Consider the following 17,105-nt stretch of genomic DNA (forward strand, 5'->3'; position numbering starts at 1 on the left):
TACACCGATCATAAGAGTCTCAAATATTTGTTCACCCAGAAGGAGCTGAACTTGCGACAGCGGCGGTGGTTAGAGTTGCTTAAAGATTATGACGTCACGATTCTCTACCACCCCGGGAGAGCGAACGTCGTGGCCGATGCTCTAAGTAGAAAGTCGGCAGAAAATTTGGCGGCGGAGATTACGCCTCAACCGACGTTGCAGAAGGAGATGCAACGGTTGGGACTAGAAATCGTGGCGCCGGGAGTGCCGGCAACACTTGCCACCTTAGTTGTGCAACCAACCTTGTTGGAGAAAATTAAAGAATTACAAGCGTCGGATGAGTTTCTCCAAAAGGTGCGGGGTAAAGTTGAAAACGGTAGTGCCGATGATTATGGCATTGGAACCGATGGCGCACTACGATATCGGGGTCGTTGGTGCGTGCCCAAGGACAACGATCTTCCGAGCAGAGGGGTTTTCGCGTTCGGAAACCGGTCTTTGCCTGAGAGACCGGTCCCCGGGAGACCTGTCCTTGTCCAAGAGACCGGTTCCCGAGAGTTGTGTTTTCGGGACTTAGCCAAATTCCGTCCAATTGCGCTGGGCCAACGTTCGGGAACCGGTCCCTGCCTGCCAGGGACCGGTCTCATCAGAGACCCCCGCAGCCCAGCCTGATGGGACCGGTCCCTTCCTACCAGGGACCGGTCCCCGAGAGCATTTCTGCTCCAGTGCAGGTTTTGCACTGGTTCTCTCGCGGACCTTTCCTTAATGCACTTTATGCATTATAGCCACCTTCAGACTTTCCGAAGCTTACACACTCGACGAATAGTCGATTCCAAATCAAAGTGTAATCCTCGGATTTCGAGGATTCACTTCCTTACATCCTCCCCACCTTAAAAGAGTTTCGTCCTCAAAACGAACTCAATACTACTAAACTTAATTAGAATCTCAAATTCTAAACTTGTACCTTGATTTAATCCTCAAACAAGCGAGGATGATTCGCCTTCATCTCCTCCTCGAGCTCCCAGGTGGCTTCGCGATCGTCCTGATTGCTCCACCGGACTCGAACATAAGGAATTTCTCGACTCCTTAACTTGCGCACTTCACGAGCGGTAATTGCCACCGGAAACTCCTCGTAGCTCAGGTCTTCCTGAAGTTCCGGCGGTTCATACAACATTGCATGCTCGGGATCGGGTATGTATTTGCGGAGATTAGAGATGTGGAATACATTATGCACATCTGCAAGCTTTGGCGGCAACGCGAGCCGATAAGCCACCGTCCCAATCCGTTCCAAGATCTCATAGTGGCCAATATATCGGGGACTTAACTTGCCCCGAACGCCAAATCGCTTAACGCCCCTCATAGGAGATACCTTCAAGAAAACGCAGTCGCCCACCGCGAATTCCAAATCCCGTCGGCGCCTATCCGGATAGCTCTGTTGTCGAGATTGCGCCGTGAGTAACCGTTTGCGAGCAAGGCGTACCTTTTCTTCCGCCTCCCGCAATACGTTGGGGCCGAATTCTGTGCGCTCGCCACATCACTCCAATAAATGGGAGATCCGCACTACCGCCCATAAAGAGCCTCGAACGGTGCCATCTCCACACTAGCATGATAACTGTTGTTGTAGGCGAACTCGGCCATTGGCAAGTATTTACACCAGCCTCCCTTGTAGTCAATGACGCAAGCTCGCAACATGTCCTCCAGAGTCTGAATAGTTCTTTCCGTTTGTCCGTCTGTCTGGGGATGAAATGCAGTGCTGAAATCGAGCCGCGTGCCAAGGGCCTCCTGCAGGCTTTTCCAGAAATGTGAAGTAAACTTGGGGTCTCTATCCGACACAATCGACTTCGGCACCCCATGTAACCTCACTACCTCATCAAGGTATACCTGCGCCAACTTATCTCCCGCCTAGGTGGTGTGGATCGGTAAAAAGTGCGTTGACTTTGTCAAGCGGTCCACAATCACCCAGATCGCGTTGTGGCCCCCTGTGGAGCGAGGTAAGCCAACGATGAAATCTATGGACACATTCTCCCATTACCAGACGGGGATAGGTAGACTTTGAAGCTTTCTCGCTGGAAACCGGCGCTCTGCCTTCACCTGTTGACAAGTCAAACACTTCGCCACGAAGCGCCCAATATCAACCTTCATCCCCGGCCACCAATAGAGTGCTCTCAACTCATGATACATTTTGGTGCCGCCCGGGTGATCCGCATATGGAGACCGGTGGGCTTCTTGCAAAATTAGCTCGCGAAGCTCTTCACTTTCAGGCACGCACCACCGGTTTCGGAACCGAAGCGCGCCACCGGCGTCCACACTGAAGTCGCCACCTCGACCTTCCTCGATATTGCACCGCACCTTTTGGAGACTCGGATCTGCAGGTTGCAAATTCTTGATCCTCTCCAATAAGGTCGGTTGAACAACAAGCGCCATCAACTGAGTCGGGACCTCGGGAGCGATTACTTCAAGGTCCAATCGCTCCATACCAGCAATAGGGGTGTTTGCTGGGTAACATCAAAAGCGAGGTTCTTCGCCGACTTCCTGCTAAGCGCATCTGCGACCACATTTGCTTTGCCGGGGTGGTAGAGAATATCGACATCATAATCCTTTAATAGCTCTAGCCACCTCCTCTGCCGCATGTTTAGCTCCTTCTTGGTAAATAGGTACTTCAGACTTTTGTGGTCGGTGTAGATCTCGCAGTGCGCACCATACACGTAGTGCCTCCACAATTTCAGCGCAAAGATCACCGCCGCCAACTCCAAGTCATGAATGGGGTAATTCCTCTCGTGGTCCTTTAGCTGACGGGATGCATAAGCTATCACTCTCCCGCCTTGCATCAGGACACACCCCAAGCCCAGATAGGATGCATCACTATAGACCACAAAGTCCTCGCCCTGCACCGGTAAGGCGAGTATCGGAGCCGACGTCAATCTTTTCTTCAACTTGTTGAAGCTTTGGTCACACTCGTCGCTCCAAATAAACTTGACGCCCTTCTGTGTCAGACCGGTAAGTGGAGTCACAATCTTTGAAAAGCCCTCCACAAACCGTCGATAATAGCCCGCTAAGCCTACGAAGCTTCGGACTTCCGTGACGTTCGTCGGGCGTGGCCAATTCTCGACCGCTTCGACTTTCCTCGGGTCAACCGAAACACCGCCTTCGAAAATCACATGCCCTAAGAAGGCAACCTCTCGAAGCCAGAAGTCACATTTCTTTAGCTTTGTGAATAGCTTCTCCTCCCGAAGGATTTGAAGCACTATCCGCAAATGCTCCGCGTGCTCGTCATCGTTTCACGAATAGACCAAGATGTCGTCTATGAAGACCACGACAAATCGGTCCAAGCACGCTTTGAACGCACGGTTCATTAGTTCCATGAATGCTGCCGGGGCATTAGTGAGCCCGAAAGGTATAACCGTGTACTCATAGTGTCCATAACGCGTACGAAACGCGGTCTTCTGAATATCCTCTGACTTAATCTTTAACTGATGATAGCCGGACTGTAGGTCTATCTTCGAGTACACTCGTGACCCCTGTAACTGATCAAATAAGTCGTCGATTCGGGGCAACAGGTACTTATTCTTTATCGTGACCCTATTCAACTCTCGATAGTCCACGCAGAGTCGAAACGAGCCATCCTTCTTGCGCACGAATAATACCGGGGCTCCCCACGGCGACACGCTCGGTCGAATGAACCCCTTGTCGAGGAGATCTTGTAACTGATCCCTCAGTTCTCTTAGCTCCGCCGGCGCCATGCGGTATGGGGCCTTTGAGATCAGCACTGTCCCGGGAATCAAGTCTATAACGAACTCGATCTCCCGATCCGGCGGCATCCCCGCTAGCTCCGTGGGAAATACATCTGGAAATTCCCGCGCCACCGATAGTCCTTCTAAATTCGGAGCCACTCGGTCCATTTCCACGACGGTCGCCAAAAATGCTACGCAGCCGCCGTTGATCAACTTCCTAGCTCTCGTCGCTTATACCGTCGCGACGAAGCAAGAACTCCGACAAGCTCGATAAACGAACTCCTTCTGTCCTGGCTCCCGACAGGTAATCGATTTATTCTTGCAATCGATCATGGCGTAATACTTTGAGAGCAAGTCCATGCCCAAAATGACGTCATACGCCTCCAATCTCGTGAGTTCCAACATCCGGATGGGCATTATCCAGTCACCTACTTGTACTGGGCATGACGAACACTCCGTGTAGGTATTAAACGACGACTCAGGGCCTTCAACTCGCCACTTGCCACTTGCTTCTATGGGTAGGTCATGCATGCGTGCAAATGCTCTACTAATAAACAAATGCGTGGCACCCGTATCGAACATAGCCCTGGAGCGAACTCCATTAATTAGAACCATACCTGCCACGACATCAGGCTCCTCGGCTCGGGCAGGCTCCTCGGCATGAGCCTGAGCGGCGAATACCCGTCCGCTCGGCGCTGATCGAGTCACCTTCGGCTGGCGCGGCGCCAGTGCGCGCCCCGCTGACACAGGGACATAGGGGGCCCCTCCATGATAAGGCAGGGGTGCAGGAGTCGATGCGATTGACGGAGTAGACGAGGCCCTTGTTGGACAGTTGCGGCTTATGTGCCCTTTCTGTCCGCAGTCGTAGCATTTACCTTGACGATGCTTACACTGCTGCGCTCGATGACCTCGGTCTCCACAGATAATGCATTGCTGTGGCCCACGGCCCCACGATTGCGACCGCGGATACTTCGAGGGCCTCCTGGAGCTAGATTGTCCCTCCGTACCGCCGCCCGATCGCTTCTTTCCCTTGTCTTGGGATCCAGCCAACAAGTCACGCTCCTCCCGCACGTGGGCATCTCCATGCTCTGCTCACAGCGCCTTATTGAAAACCTCGGCGAAAGTGGTAAGCTGGAACAATTGCATTGCCCGATTTATCCACGGCCGGAGTCCCCGCAAAAACCATTCGGCCCTGTCCCCGTCATCTTTGACCAAGTCTCAGACACAATCTATAATATGGGAGAACTTCTGCTCGTAGTCCGCTACGGAACGGTCCCCCTGTCTCAATTTGCGAAACTTCTCCTTCAACTTCCGCTTCTCGGTGTCGGGGAAGTAATTTCCGAACATCTCCCTCTTAAACTCCTTCCAAAGCATTGGTGGAAGGTCAGAGGGTCGATCCCGCTTCAATCCAAGACTCCACCACCGACGGCTCCACCTTTCCCCCTTCAAAAGTTGGTGGCTTAAACTTCAAGAACTTCATTAAGGCCGTTAGCGCACGCTCCCGCTCCACTTCATCGACCGTCGTGTCAAGCGTCGCCGAACCCGAAGCTGTCGGAGGTGCACTTGTCGGCGGGGGAGCTGCCGCCACCGGAACCGCTGCTATGCCCTCACCCTCAGCCGCTACCGGCGCGCGTGCCGAAGGCGCGGGCGGATCGCGATCTCCTGCCGCTGTCGCGGCGCGCCGTTGCCGCTCCACATGTAAGATATGGATGACCCGTAGGATTCTAAAAGGTAGTAACACCTAGAGGGGGTGAATAGTGTAATAAGACAGGCAAAACTCGAACAAACTCGATGCAATAAACAAAATAGCCGGAAAATAAAAGAACACATCCGAGCATTTAACGTGGGAAAACTCCAAATCGGGTGAAAAACCCACGGGAGAGCCAATCACGCAAAGAAAATCCACTAAGAAACATAGAAGTGAATCAGTGATTTGATCAAACACAATGAATGGATGTGTTGATGATACGACTCAATTACGATTTCCCGTAGATGATGAACTTCGCCGTCCTCGATCGTAGGAATCCTCCAATCGACCGTTGCTGGCAACTTTCCCTCTCTGCAGCGTTCAAGGAGCCTCAATTCCTCGAAGCGTCCACCAAACCTCGCTTCAAGCAAGATCCACGCCCCGAACTCCTTCCGGAGTTGTTAGAATCGAGATTTGTGGGGATTTAACTTTTAAACCATGAAGTCATGAGGGTTCACACTTTAATCAACCATCCACTCGATTTCGTAAGAAGTATCGGAGTAAAAACGAAGAATCAAGCCGATATTGGTTCGGTTATAGAGAAAACTCGTTGTGAATTGAAACATTGAAGAACGGAAAAATAAGTTCTAGGTTTAAGAATCTTAAATATTCAGAGTCCTAAATTTTTGATGACCTCAATAGCTTATTTATATGTTTAGAAGACTTAGAAGTAGATAGGGATTGCAAAAAGCCCTTTTTTAAAAAACTGGTCCGTCCTCTATAGACCGGTCTCTCGAGGAGACGGTTGTGAAGACCTGGTCCTCGTTCAAGTGAGGACCGGTCCCTTCGCTCGTGTACAAAATCCCAACGTTCGGGAACCGGCTCTCGCAAAGCTTGAGAGCCGGTCCTCGCTGCGCGATCAGAACACAATATTGGAACGGTCTCTCATCACGGCCGGTGCATTCAAGGTTTTCCCAGCAGTGAGGACCTTAGGGGAACTCGGCTACTCTTGACCTCAGGGACCGGTCCAGATCACAGGAAAGTTCAGTAAAAGATTTTTTGAAATAATCTAAACCTTACGGAACTTAAGTCTAATTAGGTATATCACGCACAAATATCTTTCTTTATCCTTGGGTTCGAGCTTTGCGAATGAGTCTATTAAAATCTTCATTTGAATCTTTTCTTGCAAAACGTCTGCGATCAACACTCTCAAGACTGCCACTGACTTACGAAATCGCCAACCTATAAAATCGCTTAACCAATCTCCCCCTTTTTGGCGATTCGTGACAAAATAAACTATAAACCTCGTAACACGCAACACAGAAACATAAAAAAGAAGATCCTCGCAATCACCAAACGATAACTCCTGCAATGATGCGATCCAATAAACGAAAATAACAAATTTCTAATCTAATAACACTAACTCTAATGATCTAGCATGGAGTCTTGAAGTCTTGAATTATTCCTGCAAAAACATTCTCAAAACATAATCAAGATTCAAGTATCAAGATCAAACAAAATATCAAGTCATAGTTCATAATCAAACACCTAAAGCACTAACTAAACAAAGTTCATCTAAAGTTCACCTAAACAAAATACATCATTATCAGATCAAAAGCATCATCATCAAGACTAAAATAACTAAGCTAAGTGCATCATCATTGCATCATCATCAAGAACCACCATCTCCATCTCCCCCTTTTTGTCAGAAAGCGCCAAAACGACAAAAGAAGGAACCCGGTAACGCCTAATCGGAAGCATCCCCTGGAGGTAAATCCGCTCGGCAACAGCCTAACTTGTCAAAAATCATATTCAATAAGCGCTTCATCTTGCTCACATCTTTCCGAATTGCAGCTTGTTCCGCAGACAACTTCTGAAGCTCCTCAGACAGACGTTGCTGCTCACGATACACCGAGGAAACTGAAATATCTTCCTCGGAAATGTCCATAGAAGGACGGGAAGAAGTAGCAGTAGCAGGAGGCGGAGCAGCTGGTGGGGAAGATGCACGCTGAGACGGTATACGAAGCTGCACCGAGGACTTCACAAATGTCCGTTCATTTATCCGACCCAAACTGTGCTCGTATGATGTACAGCGAACATCCACTTCACGATGTCGTAGAATCCTCATGATTATCAAAGGAAATGGCAACCTCTCATTTTGCCCAGAAGTCTTGATGTCCTTTGCCATTCTCCGCCAGATCAGAAACGGAATATTCATGTTAATATTTTTAGCACTTACAATATCCGGCCTACCTAAGAGATACATGTACAGAATGCGATCCCATCTCAAAATTTTCGTGTTCGCGAGAGGCATAATGTTGTAGCAAACCACGAAGTTCAGAAACCGGTACTCCATTTTGAAATCTTTGGACATAACCAAAATGCCGTTCGACTCGGTACCCGGCATGCAAATAGTGTTTACTACACGATTCCAATCGCGAAGTGAGTCAAACCCAGATTGTAGATATTCCACTCCGTCAGTCTTAGCTTCCATACCTAGCACCGATGCTATTGTATCAGGTGTGATTGATAACTCAACACCACGTACGGAAGTCTTAAATACGTACGGACCGCCGTCGGAGTCACTTAGATGACCTGCTCTCATATAGAATTCTCTGATCAATTCCAAACAAAAATCGATTTGCTCCGGGAAATCACAAATCTGATGAAGATTTCCCTGTTCAAATAAATCCTGAAAACCCGGCACACAACTAATGATACTAGCCACCCCAACATCTCTCTCACCAATGCAGTGTTTCGACGAGTACATGGACCGTCGATTAGATGGAACATCCTGTAGACTGTGACGTGGTGGCTCAGAGCCCGGTTCTCGAATTTCAACATCCCCGGACTTACGACGACTGGGACGCTCAGTCGCCTTTCCTTTGCCTTTATCCACGGCTTTTCCTTTTCCTTTGCCTTTCCCAGTATTCTTATCCTTAGCCAATACCTCAGGAACAAAAGCCTCCCAATCCGGTTCAGCCTCCTCAGATTCGTCACAAGGAGCATATTCGCTCTCTTCATCTTCCGGTTGATACTCAACCGGCCGTTTAGCTTTGGAGCGTTGTCGTTTGCTTCCACGACCACCACCAGCCATAAGAACCACAAGAACAAGTAGCCACGAGTACATTTTCGAAGAAACCCCTGTTAAACACAATGATTTATACATATTGAACATAAGAACAATTGATTTGTGATTCAAAAAAAAACTTTAGAAGATTGATATGTAATATACTAGATAATCCTAGGGCCACAAAACCATGAAAATCATGGACAAATCAAGCATCAAAAATGAATAAAGTCCCATTTTTCAAAAAATTCAAAAAAAAAATTAGGTCTAGATGAAGAAAACATAGCAAAAACAACCAAACAATTGTATCAAAGTATGGAATAATGCATGAAAATGCTGACTAACATGTCTAGAGGTAAGATCAGGGCAAAAATGAAGAGATTTAACAACATAATGAGATCAAATCCCCAAAAACTGAAAATAAAGCATAAATTCAGATTATAAGACAACAACGAAATAAAATTCGAGAATCATACCAAAATCAAGTGTAAATTGATGAAGAATGGAAGCAAAAGCACCCTAGGGATATTAGAGGCTCTAGAGAGAAGTTTGAACGAAGTTGGTAAAGTGAGAAGAAACGGACCGCAAAACCCTTATATCGGTTCGGGCGGAGAGACCGGTCTCTCCAAGTCTGGGACCGGTCCCAGAGCCAAAACCGAAAAATTTATTTTTCGTCCAAAATTTTTAAAAATTTTATATAATATCCTCAACATATCCAACATCAAAAATACATAATATCCATCCCCAAAGACTTCCAATAAAATTTCATAAATAAAGTTTGAAAAACAATCTCAAAGATATTCAATTTGTCAAATATTGTTGATCCGAAAATCAAATAAAATTCTTGATAAGAGTGGCTCTTTGAGCATCTTTTAACAAACCACCTTATATCGCATAGGAGATGTATTAAACATAGTATTAGAATTTTACCATCTCCACAACATCTCATATTGATTCATTCGTTATTGGCTTTTAGCTCATAGAGATATATTGATCATCATGTGGTAGCTGCACACACTGACCGGACGACCGGGGTGGTAGCTCTTTCCTCCATGTGGTGGTAGTTTTCACACTCCCAGCAGGGATGTAACTCTTTCCACATCTTGAATTTCAGAAATTTTCATAGCTAAAATCGGAAAGACTCCCCCTAAATTAGTGCAACCCTCAAGTCAAAAATATTATCGCAATTTCAAAAACAGAGAAAGATTTATTCATCTCAAAACTAATAATCAAACAAACAAATGCAATATTCAAAGTTCGAAGCATGAGGTGCTGAATTTGATTCAATATGTTAAATAGAATTTCAAAGATTTGATCGTTCAAAAATATGTCAATAGAGAATAACCCTGACATTGATCAATCAAAACTTAAATATGAAATACTTAAATTCACAGATCAACTCATCTCCCAAAACGGCAACATCATGCAAGAAAATCAATCAACCCTCAAACACCGAAAATCATGCAAGAAAAGAAACAAAATATGCAACATGCACATGATCTGTGGCTCAATAGAATATATCTAGATTGAAGGGTTCATACCAATTGCCTTTCTTAAATGCAGAAAACGTTTTTGATCCAAAGGTTTGGTTAAAATATCTGCAAATTGATTTTCAGTCGAAATATATTCAAGTTGTAAAATGTGTGATTCAACCAGTTCTCTTAAAAAATGATATCTTAGTTCAATATGTTTTGTTCTAGAGTGTAAAACAGGATTTTTAGAAATATTAATTGCACTCGTGTTGTCACACAGAATAGTAATTGTGGTAGAAGGAATCCGATAGTCGCTCAGTAAGCTTTTTATCCAAATTAATTGAGTAGAGCAACTCCCAGCCGCAATGTATTCAGCTTCTGCAGTGGAAAGAGCAATACAATTTTGTTTCTTACTGTGCCAAGTGACCAAACAATGTCCAATATAAAAACAAGCTCCACTAGTACTCTTCCGATCATCTGCGGAGCCTGCCCAGTCAGCATCCGAGTAGCCGATTAGGTCAAGGGAGGTTCCCATAGGATACCAGAGGCCATACTCGGTTGTTCCTTTAACATACCGAATGATCCTTTTAACTGCTTTCAGATGTACTTCCTTAGGGTTAGCCTGATAACGAGCACAAATTCCAACACTAAATGCAATATCTGGCCTGCTCGCAGTCAAGTACAATAAGCTACCAATCATGCTTCTGTATTGTTTCTCATCCACACTCTGACCTTCTGAATTCAATCCCAGTCCTTTGTTGCTTGTACCCATTGGAGTGTCAAAATCCTTTGCATTTTCCAATCCAAATTTCTTAACCAGTTCCTTTGCATACTTTGTCTGTGACAAATGAATCCCATCTTTTGATTGTTTAACTTGAAGTCCAAGGAAATAATTAAGCTCTCCCATCATTGACATCTCAAACTTGCTGGTCATTAACTTAGCGAAATCAGCAGCATCCTTGTCTTTAGTAGCCCCAAAAACTATGTCATCCACATATATTTGTGCCACTATGAAATTATCCTTCAGGTGTTTTACAAAGAGAGTTCTATCCGCTCCCCCTCGGTTATAGCCCTTTTCCAAAAGATATTTTGTCAACCGTTCGTACCATGCTCGCGGAGCTTGTTTTAGTCCATAAAGTGCCTTTTTCAATCGAAAAACATGATTTGAAAATTTTGAGTCAATAAAACCTTTTGGTTGTTCAACATAAACTTCCTCTTTTAAAAATCCATTTAGAAACGCACTTTTGACATCCATTTGAAAGAGCGTGATTTTAAAATGGCAAGCAATCGCGAACAAGATACGAATAGATTCAAGACGGGCAACCGGAGCAAAGGTTTCATCAAAGTCTATTCCCTCAATTTGTGAGTACCCCTGAGCCACAAGTCTAGCTTTGTTCCGCACAATAGTACCATCCTCATTTTTCTTATTCTTAAATATCCATTTGGTACCAATAATGTGTTGTTGCTCAGGACGAGGCACCAATTCCCATACATCATTGCGAACAAATTGACCAAGTTCTTCTTGCATGGCATTTATCCAATATTCATCACAAAGAGCTTCGTCGACATTCTTTGGCTCGATCAAAGAAACATAACAAGCAAATTCATATTGTAACTGGCTTCTTGTTCGCACACCAACATTAGGATCCCCAATTACATTTGATAAAGGATGATCTCTTGACTCTGTCAGGAGGGTAGCTTCAGGAGATATGCTAGGGATTTCAGATGTGGTGTTTTGTGGCTCAGATGAATCATTTGATGCAATATTTTCAGAAGATGCAATGGAATTATCAAGTGTAGAAACATCATCATTCACAGGCAATACAAATGGAGAATCATTATCATCATCATTCATCAAAGAGGTAGAATAACCATTCATAGAAGAACTCACATACGAAGCTTCATCTACTTTTATATTGATCGACTCTATCACCGTCTTAGATCGTAAATTGTACGCACGATAAGCACGACTTGTAGTAGAATAACCCAGAAATATGCCTTCGTCACTTCGAGAGTCAAATTTTCCAAGATTTTCACGATCCCGAAGGATAAAACATTTACTCCCGAAGACACGAAAGTATTTAATGTTAGGTTTCCTACCAAGCCAAAGTTCATACGGCGTATTCAAAGTGCCCGGACGCACATAAATCCGATTGATAACATAGACAGNAACCCGGTTCTCGAATTTCAACACCCCCGGACTTACGACGACTGGGACGCTCAGTCGCCTTTCCTTTGCCTTTATCCACGGCTTTTCCTTTTCCTTTGCCTTTCCCAGTATCCTTATCCTTAGCCAATACCTCGGGAACAAAAGCCTCCCAATCCGGTTCAGCCTCCTCAGATTCGTCACCAGGAGCATATTCGCTCTCTTTATCTTCCGGTTGATACTCAACCGCCTGTTTAGCTTTGGAGCGCTGTCGTTTGCTTCCACGACCACCGCCAGCCATAAGAACCACAAGAACAAGTAGCCACGAGTACATTTTCGGAGAAACCCCTGTTAAACACAATGATATATACATATTGAACATAAGAACAATTTATTTGTGATTCCAAAAACTTTAGAAGATTGATATGTAATATACTAGATAATCCTAGAGCCACATAACCATGAAAATCATGGACAAATCAACCATCAAAAATCAGTAAAATCCCATTTTCGAAAAATTTGAAAAAAATAGGTTTTGATGAAGAAAACATAGCAAAAACAACCAAACAATTGTATCAAAATATGAAATAACGCAAGAAAATGCTGACTAACATATCTAGAGGTAAGATTAGGGAAAAAATGAAGAGATTTAACAACATAATGAGATCAAATCCCCAAAAATTGAAAATAAAGCATAAATTCGGATTATAAGACAACAACGAAATAAAATCCGAGAATCATACCAAAATCAAGTGTAAATTGATGAAGAATAGAAGCAAAAGCACCCTAGGGATATTAGAGGCTCTAGGGAGAAGTTTGAACGAAGTTTGTAAAGTGAGAAGAAATCGGACCGCAAAACCCTTATATCGGTCCGGGCGGAGGGACCGGTCTCTCCAAGTCTGGGACCGGTCCCAGAGCCAAAACCGAAAAATTCATTTTTCGTCCAAAATTTTCAAAAATTTTATATAATAACCTCAACATATCCAACATAAAAAATACATAATATCCATCCCCAAAGACTTCCAATAAAATTTTATAAATAAATTTTGAAAATCATTCTCAAAGATATTCAATTTGTCAAATATTGTTGATCCGAAAATCAAATAAAATTCTTGATAAGTATCAAATAAAATTCCACACATCATGCAAGATCTAGGAATTAATTGTATCATTTTATCATCATATTTGTTAAGAAATTGAATAAATAAATCTCATACTCATGAAATTAAAAGAATATTCTCAACTTGAGATATACACATAATTCGAGATAGGAGTGGCTCTTTGAGCATCTTTTAACAAACCACCTTATATCGCCTAGGAGATGTATTAAACATAGTATTAGAATTTTACCATCTCCACAACATCTCATATTGATTTATTCTTTATTGGCTTTTAGCTCATAGAGATATATTGATCATCATGTGGTAGCTGCACACACTGACCGGACGACCGGGGTGGTAGCTCTTTCCTCCATGTGGTGGTAGTTTTCACACTCCCAGCAGGGATGTAACTCTTTCCACATCTTGAATTTCAGAAATTTTCATAGCTAAAATCGGAAAGACTCCCCCTAAATTAGTGCAACCCTCAAGTCAAAAATATTATCGCAATTTCAAAAATAGAGAAAGATTTATTCATCTCAAAACTAATAATCAAACAAACAATTGCAATATTCAAAGTTCGAAGCATGAGGTGCTGAATTTGATTCAATATGTTAAATAGAATTTCAATGATTTGATCGTTCAAAAATATGTCAATAGAGAATAACCCTGACATTGATCAATCAAAACTTAAATATGAAATACTTAAATTCACAGATCAACTCATTTCCCAAAACGGCAACATCATGCAAGAAAATCAATCAACCCTCAAACACCGAAAATCATGCAAGAAAAGAAACAAAATATGCAACATGCACATGATCTGTGGCTCAATAGAATATATCTAGATTGAAGGATTCATACCAATTGCCTTTCTTAAATGCAGAAAACGCTTTTGATCCAAAGGTTTGGTTAGAATATCGGCAAGTTGATTTTCAGTTGAAATGTATTCAAGTTGTAAAACGTTTGATTCTACCAGTTCTCTTAAAAAATGATATCTTAGTTCAATATGTTTTGTTCGAGAATGTAAAACAGGGTTTTTAGAAATATTAATTGCACTCGTGTTGTCACACAGAATAGTCAGAGTGGTAGAAGGAATCCGATAGTCGCTTAGTAAGCTTTTCATCCAAATTAATTGAGTAGAGCAACTTCCAGCTGCAATGTATTCAGCTTCTGCAGTGGAAAGAGCAATGCAATTTTGCTTCTTACTGTGCCAAGCGACCAAACAATGTCCAATGTAAAAACAAGCTCCACTAGTACTTTTCCGATCATCTGCGGAGCCTGCCCAGTCAGCATCCGAGTAGCCGATTAGGTCAAGAGACGTTCCCATAGGATACCATAGTCCATACTCGGTTGTTCCTTTAACATACCGAATAATCCTTTTAACTGCTTTCAGATGTACTTCCTTAGGATTAGCCTGATAACGAGCACATATTCCAACACTAAACGCAATGTCAGGTCTGCTCGCAGTCAGATACAAAAGGCTACCAATCATGCTTCTGTATTGTTTCTCATCCACACTCTGACCTTCTGAATTCAATCCCAATCCTTTGTTGCTTGTACCCATCGGAGTGTCAAAATCCTTTGCACTTTCTAATCCGAATTTCTTAACTAGTTCCTTCGCATACTTTGTCTGTGACAAATGAATTCCATCTTTTGATTGTTTGACTTGAAGCCCGAGGAAATAATTAAGTTCTCCCATCATTGACATCTCAAACTCACTGGTCATTAACTTTGCAAAATCAGCGGCATCCTTATCTTTAGTAGCCCCAAAAACTATGTCATCCACATATATTTGTGCTACAATGAAATTATCCTTCAGATGTTTCACAAAAAGAGTTCTATCTGCTCCCCCTCGGTTATAGCCCTTTTCCAAAAGATATTTTGTCAAGCGTTCGTACCATGCTCGCGGAGCTTGTTTTAGTCCATAAAGTGCCTTTTTCAGTCGAAAAACGTGATTTGGAAATTTTGAGTCTATAAAACCTTTTGGTTGTTCAACATAAACTTCCTCTTTTAAAAATCCATTTAGAAACGCACTTTTGACGTCCATTTGAAAAAGTGTGATTTTAAAATGGCAAGCAATCGCGAACAAGATACGAATAGATTCAAGACGGGCAACCGGAGCAAAGGTTTCATCAAAGTCTATTCCCTCAATTTGTGAGTACCCCTGAGCCACAAGTCTAGCTTTGTTTCGCAAAATAGCACCATCCTCATTTTTCTTATTCTTAAATATCCATTTGGTACCAATAATGTGTTGTTGCTCAGGACGAGGCACCAATTCCCATACATCATTGCGAACAAATTGACCAAGTTCTTCTTGCATGGCATTTATCCAATATTCATCACAAAGAGCTTCGTCGACATTCTTTGGCTCGATCAAAGAAACATAACAAGCAAATTCACATTGTAACTGGCTTCTTGTTCGCACACCAATGTTAGGATCCCCAATCACATTTGATAGAGGATGATCTCTTGACTCTGTCAGGGGAGTAGTTTCAGGAGATATGCTAGGGATTTCAGACATGGGGTTTTGTGGCTCAGATGAATCATTTGATGCAACATTTTCAGAAGATGCAATGGAATTATCAGATATGGAAACATCATCATTCACAGGCATTACAAACGGAGAATCATTATCATCGTCATTCATCAAAGAGTTAGAAGATCGTCATTCATCAAAGAGTTAGAAGAACCATTCACATAAGAACTTACAGAAGAAGCTTCATCTACTTTTATATTGATAGACTCTATCACCGTCTTAGATCGTAAATTGTACGCACGATAAGCACGACTTGTAGTAGAATAACCAAGAAATATGCCTTCGTCACTGCGAGAGTCAAATTTTCCAAGATTTTCGCGATCCCGAAGGATAAAACATTTACTCCCGAAGACACGAAAGTATTTAATGTTAGGTTTCCTACCAACCCAAAGTTCATAAGGCGTATTCAAAGTGCCCGGACGCACATAAATCCGCTTGATAACATAGACAGTTGTGTTAACTGCTTCAGCCCAAAAATGTAATGCAACTTTTTTACTATGAAGCATAACACGAGCCATCTCCTGTACAACCCGATTCTTGCGTTCAACCACTCCGTTTTGTTGGGGTGTATAAGGAGCCGAAAATTCATGTTTAATACCATTTGAAACACAAAAATTGACAAATTTTGAATTTATGAATTCTCCTCCTTGATCACTTCGAATGCGTACAATTTTATCATTTCGTTCAGTCATAAGACGAAGACAGATTTCAGAAAAAGAATTAAAAGTATCAGCTTTTTCTCGTAAAAAGGCACTCCAAACAAAGCGAGTAAAATCATCAACGATAAGCAAGATATAACGTTTTCCACCCAAACTTTGAATCCTAGATGGTCCCATCAAGTCCATGTGAAGTAACTCTAAAGGCTTAGTAGTCCCTAAGTGGTTGAAGTTCTTATGTGTGGATCTAGTTTGTTTCCCTAATTGGCAACCCCCACACACAGTGTTCTCTTTAAAATCAATCTTAAAATCAATCTTAGGGCCGTCTGAGATAGTCACTGTTCCTTTTCCAACGATTTTTGACGATCGACCGTCCCCAAAAACAACAAGTCCTCCGGAGATTTTGGTCAAAGAAGTAAACCAATTTTTATCTCCGGTCATGTGACGGGAACAGCCACTATCCAGATACCATGATGAGTTATCGTAAGCATGAAGTGAAGTGTGAATGACTAGGCATGGGAAGAGTTCACCTTTGCGCACCCAAACCTTACGTGTTTTGGGTTGTGTCAGTTCACTTGCTTTTGTTGACCGTGGCTTGTCGACGATTTGAATTGACTTCCTCTTCATATCCTCCTTCTTTGGTTTCCATGCTTGTTTTGCCTTTGGCTTCGGAGTATTTGGTGTCCAAATTTGGCTCTTCTTATGTTCTATCTTCTTTGGAGTCACAATTG

Source organism: Ananas comosus, linkage group 10 (genome assembly GCF_001540865.1).
Source record: "Ananas comosus cultivar F153 linkage group 10, ASM154086v1, whole genome shotgun sequence".
Classification (NCBI taxonomy): Eukaryota; Viridiplantae; Streptophyta; class Magnoliopsida; order Poales; family Bromeliaceae; genus Ananas; species Ananas comosus.